At 36.6% G+C, this 14,133-nt stretch overlaps 1 non-coding gene across 1 annotated transcript; it reads left to right on the top strand.

The window, feature by feature from the left end:
- Positions 1–9,182: 9,182 nt before the first annotated feature.
- Positions 9,183–9,329, top strand: LOC118987375 (U4 spliceosomal RNA). The gene has a single exon (XR_005066550.1). It is a non-coding gene; the product is annotated as a U4 spliceosomal RNA (small nuclear RNA).
- The last annotated feature ends 4,804 nt before the right edge of the window (positions 9,330–14,133 follow it).

The raw sequence follows: 14,133 nt of genomic DNA, 5'->3' as shown, positions 1-14,133 counted from the left end.
TCACCGGTGTAAAGTGGTATCTCATTGTAGTTTTAATTTGCATCTCTCTGATAGCTAGTGATATTGAGCATCTTTTCATGTGTCTCTGGATCCTCTGTATGTCCTCCTTGCAGAAGTGTCTGTTCAAGTCCTTTCCCCATTTTTTAATTGGGTTAGTTGTCTTCTTAGAGTGAAGTCGTGTGAGTTCTTTGTATATTTTGGAGATTAAACCTTTGTCTGAGGTATCATTGGCAAATATGTTTTCCCATACAGTTGGTTGTCTTTTTATTTTAATGCTGTTTTCTTTAGCTGTGCAGAAGCTTTTTATTTTGATGAGATCCCATTTGTTTATTCTTTCCTTTATATTCCTTGCTCTAGGGGACATATCAGTAAAAATGTTGCTGCATGAAATATCTGATATTTTCCTGCCAATGTTCTCCTCTAGGACTTTAATGGTGTCATGGCTTATATTTAAGTCTTTAAGGCTACTTTACCCAGCAAGGCTATCAATCAAGATAGAAGGCCAAATAAAGAGCTTCCAAGACAAAAGAAGTCTAAAAGAATATGCCTCCACCAAACCAGCTCTACAAGAATTACGAAAAGGGCTGATTTAAGGAAAGGAAGGAAGAGAGAGAGATGGAGAAGAACACAGGTGCATAAATGGCAATGAATAAGTACCTATCAATAATAACCTTAAATGTAAATGGATTAAATGCTCCAATCAAAAGACATAGAATAGCTGAATGGATAAGAAAGCATGACCCACACATATGCTGCCTACAGGAGACCCACCTCAGTACAAAAGACCATCACAGAATAAAAGTGAAAGGCTGGAAACAAATTTTCCAAGCAAATGGTCAAGAAAAAAAAGCTGGGGTAGCAATTCTAATATCAGACAAAATAGACTTCAAAAAAAGGGCCCTAAAGAGAGACCCAGAAGGGTCACTTCATAATACTCAAGGGAAGAATCCACCAAGAAGACATTAACATCATAAATATATATGCACCCAACATAGGAGAACCCAAATATATTTTAAAAATCCTAGAAAACTTGAAGAAAGATATTGATAGCAACACAATTATAGTAGGGGATTTTAACACCCCACTGTTTTGTTGATTAGGTTCCACTTGCAGGTGAGATCGTAGGTATTTGTCTTTTACCACCTGGCTTATTTCACTTAGCATTTATTATTCATTTTATCTAAAATTATAAATGTGTGAAGGTGAAGGTGACCAATTATGACAAGATTTAAAAGTCCTTCAACAACAATTTTAACTCCATTAGAAAGAATTAAAATAAGTCAACTACACATGCAAACATAAAAATTTCCACATATTCCATTGATGAGTTAACTTGAATAGTGGATTATTTACAAAATTAGTTGCATACATACACCTATAAGTAAAGAGACAAAAAAAAAACCTTACCATTGTAAGTTGAATAACAAATTCACTTTTAAAAATAGGTAGGATATCTTTAGATTTAAAAAAAGCTCAGTAAAATACAGTTTATTCTTTATTAAATATTTTAGACATTTCCTTAAAGATAAATTGAAGAGAGAGTATAGCCTATTAATATTAATATTTAAAGCTGATTTTTTTAGAAATCCAAGTTTCAAATATTTATCACACTGAAATATCAGTCGGCAGAGAAATACATTAGTGAAAAATAATTAGCAATCTGGACATGTAAAGTAAATAATTATTAAAAGCAGATTGAAGAATTCTGTCAGTCTCAAAGTAATTAAAATGAAAATAAACTGAATACATTGATATTTGTACACATCTACCTACAGACACATCTGTGTGTATACTCATACAAATACATATACACAGACTCTTGAAGATGGACTTTCAAAACTCTCTACTGGGATCACCTACAGGCTTTTTCAGCTGATAGCTGCTCAAGGGAGAAAGAAACTAGGGAAACCCAATCGACCTGATCCAATTTAGATATGCAAATTTTATCTTGTGTGCTTGAAAGGAACATTATGGCACTGCATAATTTGCATTTTCTGTTGTAAGATATAATATTTCTAATCTAATAAAAACATCCCTTCATTGGCCATTTTAACACTCACCACATTTTATGCAATCCATTGTTCCCTTCCACTTGTAAACTATACTTTCATATTTGAAACTATCCAATTAGTTTATTAAGAAAAGGTAAATATATTATGGAAGCCAGTCTCCCCACAAAAGAGGGAAAAATTATAAGTGGTAATTAATTGGTAACTTATGACATAATTTGAGGGAATAGATAAAAATACCCTTGGAAGGAAAGAAAGAATTACATTATTTTATGCCAAATACACTTTTCTCGATGAGTCTGATGAAAAGTGAGATTCTGAAATGAGAACTGGATTTTTTAAAATTAATAATATATTTTCATAGAAAGATATTACATTCAACTAAGGTTTTATTGATTTAGCTAGTGAGCTTTGAAAAATTATTTTAAGAAAGTGACAATTGGGTTAAGATCTATCTGAAAGTCATGTTTTTAGAGCAATCTTTTTCTCATTACCAAGTAAGTAAATGTCCACATTGTACTAATATTAATAATATAAAAATTTCAACCTTTAAGTAGGAAAAACAAATTGTACATCTGCTCTCATAGTAATGCTTCTACCTCACTTCTACTAATATTTCTGTCAAAATCATTTATACATGGAAGAATTTAAATAAGATGAAGTTTCATTCAGTAGACAAGATACCATGAAATTTCTATTCTGAAAGTAGTATCACTTCTCCCGTGGACTCTCAGTCATACTCATTTCCCTTTATGTTATCCAAGCTGGAGAATATGAGAGAAAGGGCAATTTTGAGAGAGTTCCATTTTGGCTGTGCATAGTATTTAGAGATGTAGGAGAATAATAAAAGTGGACAACTGGATATACAGCTCTGGTGTACAAAATAGGTACTAAAACTGAAGATTTGGGGACTGTCAAAAAAGTGCATTTCAAGAAATTCATGCTTACTCCCCTCCTCACCCCGGCAGTAAAGAATTCATTAGGAAGAAAGTTACAAATTTTATGTCTTAAATTTGCCCTTTCTTCTTCGAGCTAACTTCCATTACCTTGGCTTTGCACTAGCCTCAGAAATGGCCCTTTCTCTCTAAAACACCTCCCTGAAATACTGTAAAAAATCTTCGGTTAAAACCATTCTAAGTGAAATAAGCCAGTTAGAGAAAGACAAGTATCATATGACTTCACTCATATGTGGAATCTAATGAACGAACTGAACCAACAAGCAAAATAGAGACAGACTCATAGATGGAGAGCAGATTAAAGCTCCATGGGTGATGGGGTGGGTGGAGGGATCCAGCAAAGAGAAAGTACTCACAGACATGGACAACAGTGCAGTGCCTGGCAAGGGGAGAGAGAAGGTGGAGGTGGAAGAGGGTATGAGGGGATAAATGGTGATAGAAAAACTTATAAAGAAATAAACAAACTATATTTTCAATGCAGAAATGTAATGTTTTCCCCAGCTAAAACATGTTCCATGGTTTCTTGTCTTCAAGAAGATTTCTCTACATTTTTAACATTTTCATCATGTTACTCTCATCCACCTCTACAGCGTCATTTCCCAGGTTCCCCCTCACACACAAAGGCTGCACAAGACTGTGGTTCCTGCAGTGTGACATTCAAGCTCAAACGTCTGTGTCTTTGCTCACCATACCTCCTCTTTCTGAAAACACTCTTACCACTTTCTGTGCCTGGCTTACCTCCTCTTATACTGTAGAATTCATATCATTTTTTCTCATTTAGGGGTGCTTTCCTAATCTTTGGATTGAGTTTCATGACCCATGCATGGTACTCCGAGTCATTCTCTGTCCAGGTTCAGAGCTCTTTTATTTTACTTATTTGTACATTCTGGGAGTTGGCATTGTTTTTTTACACTCAGTATCACAGCTCCTCAGAAAGTTCTGCACATAATAAGCACTCTGGGTGTTTCATTGAATTGAGTTGAATTAGGATTTTCACACTGAATGTTCAGCTGATAAATCATCAGTCAGGAATTGGACCTTATAGATATGAGAAAGAATACAATATCTTATTGCACTTATAACTGATTTCCAATTGTCTTCCACTTTATTTTCTTTATAGTACTCAGTTATGTCCCTTACTTTTTATTTTTAAAGGCCATAAACTAGCAACACTCATTCCTTCAATATTCCCAAACCTTACCTACTAAACCATGAGAAAAGAAAGGCATTTCAATTAGTAATTACTTTCTATATTCAGTCACTGCTTGATTCACACCTCAGATTCAGCATTCTCAGGTCTAAATGTTGGTTAATTACTTAAATGGTTTAAGCCTAAATTTTCTTATCTCTCGTATGGGAGGAGTGCTGTATCAGAAAAGAAGAGAATCTACTATACTTTTGCAGATTAAATGACGCTATACATTTTATGTTTATCTATAGGAGTAGAAATGACAAATACAAGGTCTGTCCAGAAGCTGTCCACCCATGTAATATGAAAAATAGAGACATTTATTGAAGAAGATCTGATACAAGATACAAGAAATATTGTACAGAGAACAATGGCGCCTCAGTCCCCTTCAAAGTAGGCACCTTGGGACCTTGCTCAGTTCTCCCAATCGCCATCAGCTGCCCTGTCATATTCTCCTGAACCTCACTAATGGTCTGAAATCCCCTAACTTTCAAAGGTGATTTTAGTTTGGGGAAAATTTAGAAGTTGCTGGACACCAAATCTGAGCTATAGGGGACATGAGTCACCTGGGTGATTGGATGTTTCACAAAAAATCTGCACAAGAAGTGCAGAGTAGGCACATTGCTGTGGTGAAGCTGCCAGTCACTAGTTGCCCATAGCTGTGGCCTTCTGAATCATCTGAATAGTTTCCATGGAGGAATGGAGGAATGTTCAAGCTTCAAGCAAAATTTGATGCAGATTTGTTGCTCTACTTGATCAGGTATTTTGAATGTGATGGCCACACAGTACACGTGCTCACTCAAGGGGCGTCTACTGTCCCCTACTGACTAGTACAGTGAAGTCATTATTGTTCACACTTGCACATTCCAGTCCACTCTCCTTTGCTGCCAGGTTACATCCATGTTGCGCAAACCATTTTCATTATATTAACAATGGATGGATGTTTTCTGGACTGACCTCATATAGTGTTCTTCTACTGTGAAGTGAAGTTCTTTAATAAACCAATTAATTTCAGCTATATTTACAAACATGAATAAATCTCAAATATAATATTACATAAGATCAAAAAAGGATACAAACAAGATTACTCAACTTACTACATTGTATTACTGAATTTAGAGAGGAGTGAGGTGGGTGGAAAGATAAATATTGATTTGTTTTTCTGTATATGTGTCCTGACTGGGGATCAAATCCACAACCTTGGCAATTGGGATGATTCCTTTATCAACTGTGCTACCTGGCCAGGGTCTCAACTCACCAAATTTTTAAAACAAAAGTATATGCAACATTAAAACTATGTACAAGGGGGACCCCAAAGTTGAATTATTTTGTAGAGGGTGGGCCCCTTGGAGTACAGGCTTCCTCTGCTGGACAAGTGTTCTAGGAACCCATGCGTACCAGTGTACCAGATGGTGTTGTTGTGAGAGGCTATGTTCAGCTTCAGTGAACTGTTTTGGAAGACTCTTTCGACATGCTTGCCCATTGCATGATGGGTGATTTATGAGCCCACCTGCCCATACCATGCTGGGTGTTTAGCAGTTTTGGACCAAAAATGCAATGACCTTCATGCCCCACCATTCTTATNTTCTGTATATGTGTCCTGACTGGGGATCAAATCCACAACCTTGGCAATTGGGATGATTCCTTTATCAACTGTGCTACCTGGCCAGGGTCTCATCTCACCAAATTTTTAAAACAAAAGTATATGCAACATTAAAACTATGTACAAGGGGGACCCCAAAGTTGAATTATTTTGCAGAGGGTGGGCCCCTTGGAGTACAGGCTTCCTCTGCTGGACAAGTGTTCTAGGAACCCACGTGTACTAGTGTACCAGATGGTGGTGTTGTGAGAGGCTATGTTCAGCTTCAGTGAACTGTTTTGGAAGACTCTTTCAACACGCTTGCCCATTTCATGATGGGTGATTTATGAGCCCACCTGCCCATACCTTGCTGGGTGTTTAGCAGTTTTGGACCAAAAATGCAATGACCTTCATGCCCCACCATTCTTATTCACCCAATCTCACCTAAAGTGACTTTTTTCCTTGCAAATGAAAAAAAAATTTCTTCAGAGGGAAACATTTTGCTGATGTGGAAGAGGTGATACAAAAAAGAGCAGAAGTACTAAAAGGCATCAAAGTTGACAAGTTCAAAAACTGTTTTGAGCGGTGGAAAAAATGTCTCGCTAGGTGTATTGCATCAAATGGAGAGCACTTTGAAGGTGACTGAAGTTTAATCGTGTAAGAACAAATACACAATATTTTATAAATAAATTCCAGGTTTTGGGGTTGCCCCAAATAATACTTGTATTATTTAGAAGTGGACAGGAATGATACAAATGAAGCTATTGCTTTAACTTTGTAAAAGCTGAGGGCTAAGAAGGAAGCACATTTAGATGTATCCCTAAGAATCTTGTTTTTCTTTAAAGGTTTTCACAAATACAGTAAAATTTAACCATGTTACATAGTGATTGGTAAATTTTGTGCTTGTGTATTAATAATATACTTGAAATAATTTATGCTATTAGTTAGAAATTAAAGGGAAATGACTTATATTACCTAGAAACACATCTTTGCAATTTCACATAATAGGACCAAATAGACTCAAAGGTACACCTAAAAGAGAAAGTTAGATTTAAACTATCTTAAACTACTAAAATTAATATTAGTTTGCATTTTAATCAATATCACAGAGAGATGATTTATTTCTCTTTATGTTCTATGGTTAATTGGGCTTCAAGAAAATTAAAAGTGACCATTTAGCACCAATTTAAAGATCATTAGCAAAACAGACTTTTAATGAATGATGGTACAGATGCTGATGACTAAAGCTGGAGTTTTTAATTAATTATAGACTTCTGAATTATGTTAGCAGATCAAGAGAAAAGGGGCTTATATTAAAGTAAAATACAATTATTTAAACATTATTACTTGAAATACAAATCATGACAAAAGTACAAATGATATCCATACTCATTTTTGAAAATTTTGCAAAATATTTAAAACTCTTTAACATTCTAACCAGGTAATCAGTGAGATAAAGAAGACGTGATGTAAATACCTCAAAAAAATTGTTGCTCCAGAACCAACTTTTTGCAACAGCATGAAGCAAGAAGAAAACTATATTATTTCTCAAGCCACCATTTAAAAAATAATGCCTTTTATCTAATTTGGAATCACACTATCCACAGTTTTGTGATCCATTTTCTGCATTATATTAGCCCATGGGCTTTTCACTGTTTAAAGATCCTCCTATAATATACTTTTTGACTGCTACACAGTATAATTGCACTATACTTTGTTAAACCTCTACCATATTTTGTAGGGGCAACTTTGCCAGCAAGTCCCCCCATCTGCCACACATGAAAGTAACACTACCAAGACATGATCTGCTTGGGGAGGAGAGGTGGCCAGTTTCTCAGAGGAGAAAGGCCAAGAGCCCCTTCCTCAGTGGCTTTTATTGGGTTGTAATACACAGGAATACAGGCGGCAAGGATCAAATGGTAGATAACATTTCAAAGAAATCTGAGGGCTTAGTCTGAGTTAGTGTCTGTCAGGTAAGGGGGTTGCAAAAACTTTGGGAGACATACTTATTTCCTGCTTGGACCCTTATCATATGAATGAAAGCACTCTTAGCAAAGCAGGTTTCAGAGGACTTTTAGGAATTCTTTCTTGTGCCCCATCACCCCGGATCCTGCTCTAGCCGGCAAGGGGCTGCACCGCCTCCCCCATCACAGGTTTTCAGGCTTAAGTGGATTAGAGCCAGGAAGCACTTCTCTCAGAGGACATGGGGACTGGAGACATGTCAGAATAGCTGGGGGGTGAGGGTCCATCACTCCCTCTTTGTTGCAGCCCCCCAAGTCCTTGCATGATGGCCTCCCAAGTGATCGTGTCTGGCTTAGGTTGCCCCTCCTCTGAGGGGTCTTAAGCATCTCTGACAAACCGACCATGCATTGGGGGTAGGGGATGAAGCAGAAGCAGCATTTTCTACTAGAGACATGCTTTGTCTCCTTAGTGGCTTGCATTCCGGAGGTCGCTCACTCAGTCTTAGCCATGGGGGACAGTTACAACTCCTGAAACCAGGCAGAGTGGTACCCAACAATATTTGTTTTTTGTTTCTAATTTTTCATTTTTATAATCAACATTTCAATATACACTAAGTAATTTTAAGGTAAATTCCTACAAGTGAATAGCTGGTTTAAAATATTTAATTTGTTGAAGAAAATTTATTTCAGAATAGTTTTTAAATTTGCAGAAAAATTGAGAAGATAGTACCCAGCATCCTTATATATTCCACATCCAGTTTCCCTTATTATTACCATTTTACATTACTATGGCATACATGTTAAAATCAATGGACAGTACTGATTATTAACCAAAATATATAATTCATTTTGATTTCCTTAGTTTTTGCTGAATCTTTTCTGTTACAATGTAGTTTTCTGTATCCATCAGGTATATTGTACGCTGTCCCACTGTTGTAATTGGTTGGATATTTTTTCTCATTACAGTGGGGTAATGAGTTACTGGATGGAAGACCATAGAGGTAAAATACCATTTTTATTACATCATATCAGGGGTACCTATCATCCACATGGCTGACTAACATTGGTGTTGACCTTGACCACTTGGCTTAGGTACTGTTTGTCAGGTTCCAGTGCAAGGTTGGCCTTTACTCTCCCCGCTTTGCACACTGTAGTTTTCAGAAGGAAATCAGTCTGTGCAGTGTACTCATAAGGAGCAGGGAGCTGGGCGGTTTTTCCTCGGAAGCAGAGTGGCTACATACATTATTTGGAATTCTTCTACATTGGTTGCCTCTTTTCTTTCACTTATTAATTAAATTAATACTTATTTCTATTGGTACATATACAATAATGATGTTGTTTTACATTATAATCTACTACTATTTTGTTTATTTTATTGCTCAAATTGTTCTGGCTTTGGTCATTGGGACTTCTTTTAGTTGACGCCTGTGCTCCTTTGTAAGATCTATAGATTTTATTCAATATTTTGTTATAAAAACTTTAAATACACGCTTTGCACAGTGGCAATATTGTAGCCAATGAGGTTTATCCAAGGCACGATTATCACTAATTGAAAAACTTTAAATACAACCTTGACCTGTGTGGCTCACTTGGTTGAGCATTGTCCCATAGAGCAAAATGTTGCTGGTTCAACAGAGGCCACTGATGGATGTTTCTCTCTCACATCAATGTTCACTCCCTCTCTTTCTCCCTTTCTTCACCTCTCTCTGAAAATAAATAAATAAATTCTTAAAAAAACATTTAAATGCACCGGAAAGCTGAACAAATGACAATGAATATCTCTATATCCACCATCTAGACTCAACAGCCTTTTAACATTTTGCCATATCTGCTCATTTCTCTCAATATATATTTGCTCCTTTTATTGTTGTTGAAGTTTATGGTAAAATATAGGCATTCCATCCCTAAATACTTAAGCATGCAGCTTCTAAAAATAAGGACATTCTCCTTCATAACAGCATAACATTTCACTTTTTATAAAATTAACAGTAATTCTGTGATATCATTTAATTACCAATCTATACTCAAATAGTACCAAGTAAAAAATATTTTGGATGTTTATTTGTTTGTTTTAACTTGGATCCAACAAAGGCTTATACATCTTTAGCCTCCAGAATAATCTACCACACCAGTCCTTTGACAATGGTCTCCCTCATATCTGATATCTTTCTACAGGTAAGTTTTTTTCCTCCTATTAACTCACTGAGAACGAATCCTAGATGTCAACTGTCACAGTCCCAGAAGAGCCAACTGTATTTTACTGTATTTGATAAGCTTATTTTCAAATGCTTTATCAGGGTGACTTCCTCTTAATCCTTAGAAAAGCTCACAGGGTTTACAAGCCAATGGTAGTCTCACTGCATTCTATTTACCCAATAGCCCTTTACAGTTTCTGATAGCTGGATGACAATCTTCCTATTATCCAGTGTTCCTTAAGATGTTTTCCTTTTTTGTTGTTGTTGTTTTTTCTCTTGATAGTACAGATGCGGTATAGATGCATGTCTGTGCTTATTCTCCTGGCTTTATTTGGCTAAGATTATTTTGGTTTCATCCATATAACAGTTTCCTCAGCATTTACAAACCAGGTTCAACCTTACCATTCAAAGACAATCAGTAGACTGTATGAAAAATGGAACGTTCTCATGAGCTTGAAGAGAAGAATGAAAAAGTTAACATGATCCTTAATCTTTTAGTATTAGAATGTAGTTTGCCCCACTCACTCCCACTCTACCCACATGGGCAGAGACACTGCAGAAAGCAGATTAGTTAGAAGGCTTACAAAGGAGTCGCACTGTTCCAAACACTCATCATAAATAGTCTTTAATAGTCTAAATAGTCTATTTACACACATGAGCATAAGTAGATTGACATTAACAGTTTGGAATTAAATCAATGGGCAAAAAGTCCCCAAATCTTAAGTCACCATATCAATATCTAAATAACATATATTCCAAGCCAAGTAACTGAACTGTTGGACCGTTGAGTTATGAACATGACCTGTGGACTGTAGGAACAACACAGACAAATGCAATGGTATCTACACAAGTCATCACTCTCCAAGACAACCCAGGATTCATGGCTGACACAGTAATATAACATGAGAGTAAAGACTGCTTCTCAAGATCATAGAAATAAAGGAAGCCCAAATACTGTTGCAATCACATTATTCCATATTCGAAGATATCCAACCCTTTGCCAAGTTTTTGTCTGTTGACATTTTGAAGCCTTCCTCACTTTACACAGACTAATCTTTAAAGTAAATTGATTTTACATATGCCTTGAATTTATAGCCTTTTTAAAATGTCTGAATCCATGTCATCCTAAGCAGGAATGCCTATGTTCACCGAAGCAAGGCAAGTTAATGTACAGGTGATAAAATTAATCTAGGCTTATTGATATGCAGGAATATTAGACAAGCATCCAACAACTTCCATTCAGTGTCCCACCCCTCCCCAGAACATCCTGGGGGGCTTCATTCCGTAGCCAACACTGAAACCTCAGGGGGTTACTGCACCACGTGCTGGTTCTGTTGGAAGCCGTTAGAGCCTCCCGGCTCCCCTGACTCTCCCATCCCTCAAGGCCCTGACCCTGTGGGCCTGGCCTTCAATCACAGAGGCTCTTTTTCCTTCCCGTGTGAAGAACCTCTGTGAAATAGCTGTTATAACTTCAGTCTTCCGTAGTATACTTTCAACAAATGGCTGGAGTGTAGGACAGACTATTAACACAAATTAACCTGTCCTTTTCGTATCGATTTAGCACATTTATTGCTGTATGTGCCACAAAGTTGTGGTAATGGGTTTTCACAATTTATTCAAGATAGGTCCATTATATGACCCTTCAACTTAGCGTTTAGATCCCTCTATAGATACAGAAACGGGATCATTAAATATTTAGCCTCTGTCTGTCTCTCAAGGCTGCTAGAGCAGTTTGTGGGCCTTTTCATTTTTTTCACTTTGTATTTTAATCTTTCATTCACACTGTTTAAGGTTTCCACTGTAAAAGACATGTGATTTTTTGTCTTTCCAAGTGCAAAGTTTCTTTTCCTTTGTGAGGCTTTTGGGTTTTATTGTAACAATGGTTTCCCAACACTGATTTTTATCTTAATGAGTTCTTATGAAAATAAACTTCCCAGAGAGTTAATTTTAATTATCATCACTAGTAAATGTTTTTGCATGTGACTTATTGTTAGAGCCCTTTGTTTCCTCATAGTGGTTTCCTGCAGGATGCACTTACACAGCTGGTTTGTGTCTGAGGGTGTGCATTTTCAAAACAGAGACTGGCTGGTGAAGCAAACTTGATACAATGACAAACAATCAGGGCAATGCCAGCTGTCCAAATATTTGCCTGCAATTTAAAAATGTTGAATAAAGCAATGTCCACTTGGAGAGAAGGCGCTGTTAGACAAGGTTTTATTTATTAGATATCATCTTTGGTATATGCATTGGAAATGAGTATTCTGTTCATCAGCCAAGTAAAACTTCATCAGTGAAACCGTGACAATCCCTTTCTCTAAGATCTGTATTCACTTTATTCTGCTGTTCTGCCCTTTGAATGGACTTGTCAATTTCCTTCTTCCCCATGGGAATATTTCAATAGCTTTTATATAGACACACACTTTTTAAAAACCTAGCATGCAACTGTATGCAGTGACTTGATAATAGTTGAGTATGTTTTTACATATTACATCATAAATGAAAACCTTTTTACTTAATGGCCAACAATCAAAACTACTGTGATTTAAAATACTTTTCTGGGTTTTTTCCATTGTTTATATTCAAAATTACAAAACTCTTTGGGGGAAATTGCTTTGCAAGCCTTGATTAAATTATCTAGATGCAGCTGTATACGGAAGCACAAATCTACTAAATATTTGTAATCCATTATATTCTCTGCTTTGGTGATTAACAGTCCATAAAGAGATTTTAAGCAAAGCTCCAGGTTTAATCTATGCAGGCTTTCCTTCTAGGATGCCCCCTGAACCAGGCTGCTATAGTAAGAAGTCAATGATGCAGCCACAATTTCAAAACTATGACAGTGAATTTTTTAAAACCCTGAGGAATTGCAGGCCCATTTACTCCATCTGTGGTACAAGGCAGAGAAACCAGGAGCAAGGGTGGATGATACTTCAGCTACTGAATATAATGAATTGTTCAGGCAAGAAGGGCTAACAAAACACACGTTAGCATTCACTACGGGGTTTAGCATCTTCCACAAAGTGAGGGAGATGGGCTGTTTATCACCAAACCCAAACTGCCTAGAGAACTGATCTAGTCTTAGGTTATTTCCAAAGCATTTAATATAAATAATTCACATTAATTGATATTTTTATAACTCGATGGATTTATTTTCTCTAAGTAGGCGCCTCGGTTCCAAATTTTCAAATGTGCCTTTACCAAAATAATAATAACAATAATACATATTTACAGCAAGGATAGAACATGTCAGGCTATGTTTATAACATCAGGCAGTTACAATTACACTAGGAAACAACAGAAAAGAGCAACGAAAGCAATTAAAGGACACTGTCATTTTCCCAGGTTAGTCATAGATCCTTTTTTAGACGCTGGTTTGTTCAGCAGGACATTAACTAATTGACAGTCATTTGATTGAGGATCCACAGCTACAATCCAAACGGGGTTCAGGTTTAACCATTTAGCAGGTCCACCCTGAGCACAGCATTTGAAACGTTAACAGATAAACAAAGCAAGAGGCTCTTGAGTAACTGAAAGCCCTAACAGCTATCATCATTAAAGTAGAAACATAAAAGCGCTAAAGAAGTTTCAGAGTTGAAGCTTATCAGGAATGATACTTGCTATTAATTCTATTTATCCATCTCATTGTTTGAGAGCAATTACCTATAAATGGAAAAGACAATAGGTTGAGTGGCTAAATGAAATCCAAATTCACAATTCCTGGACAAGCTGCTACCAAATTCTTTGTCCGTATTCTATTGGCCCTTTCCAAGCTATGGGCATGCATGTACCTGCTGTGTCTTGCATAAAAACAAATATATAAAGTTCAAGAAATTCTCCCTGGTTTCAAAAGTAAAATAATAAAAATGTGAAATAATGAGACAGATAAATTATTTCCCCCCAAAATCCTGCTATTTATAATGGAAATTCTAGGGGCAAAAGAGAGGAAAGGAAGAAACAATGCCCCCCTAAAAAAATCACATCATAGAAAACTTTCTCTTGCAATGTTAATAAAACAATAGAGACAAAGATTAAATTACAAAAATTGGTGAAGATAGCGGAATAGGGACTCCCCCATGTGTACCCCCACTTCAACAACAATAATTTGACAGCCATCTATAGCCAAAGTGTTTTCATGGAATTTTGGGATCCTGGTAGGGTATTGTGAAGTACCTGTGGAGTCCAAGACAAAGGAGGGCTGGTTTATGAAAGTAAGCCCATGCCCAGGTAGCTGACTCGGGGACTGT

The sequence above is a fragment of the Sturnira hondurensis genome, unplaced genomic scaffold (assembly GCF_014824575.4).
Source record: "Sturnira hondurensis isolate 20B ecotype Veracruz unplaced genomic scaffold, ASM1482457v3 Scaffold0005252, whole genome shotgun sequence".
In the NCBI taxonomy this organism is placed as follows: Eukaryota; Metazoa; Chordata; class Mammalia; order Chiroptera; family Phyllostomidae; genus Sturnira; species Sturnira hondurensis.
Note: the sequence above shows the minus strand (reverse complement) of the source record. Positions and strands in the feature narration are given on the sequence as shown.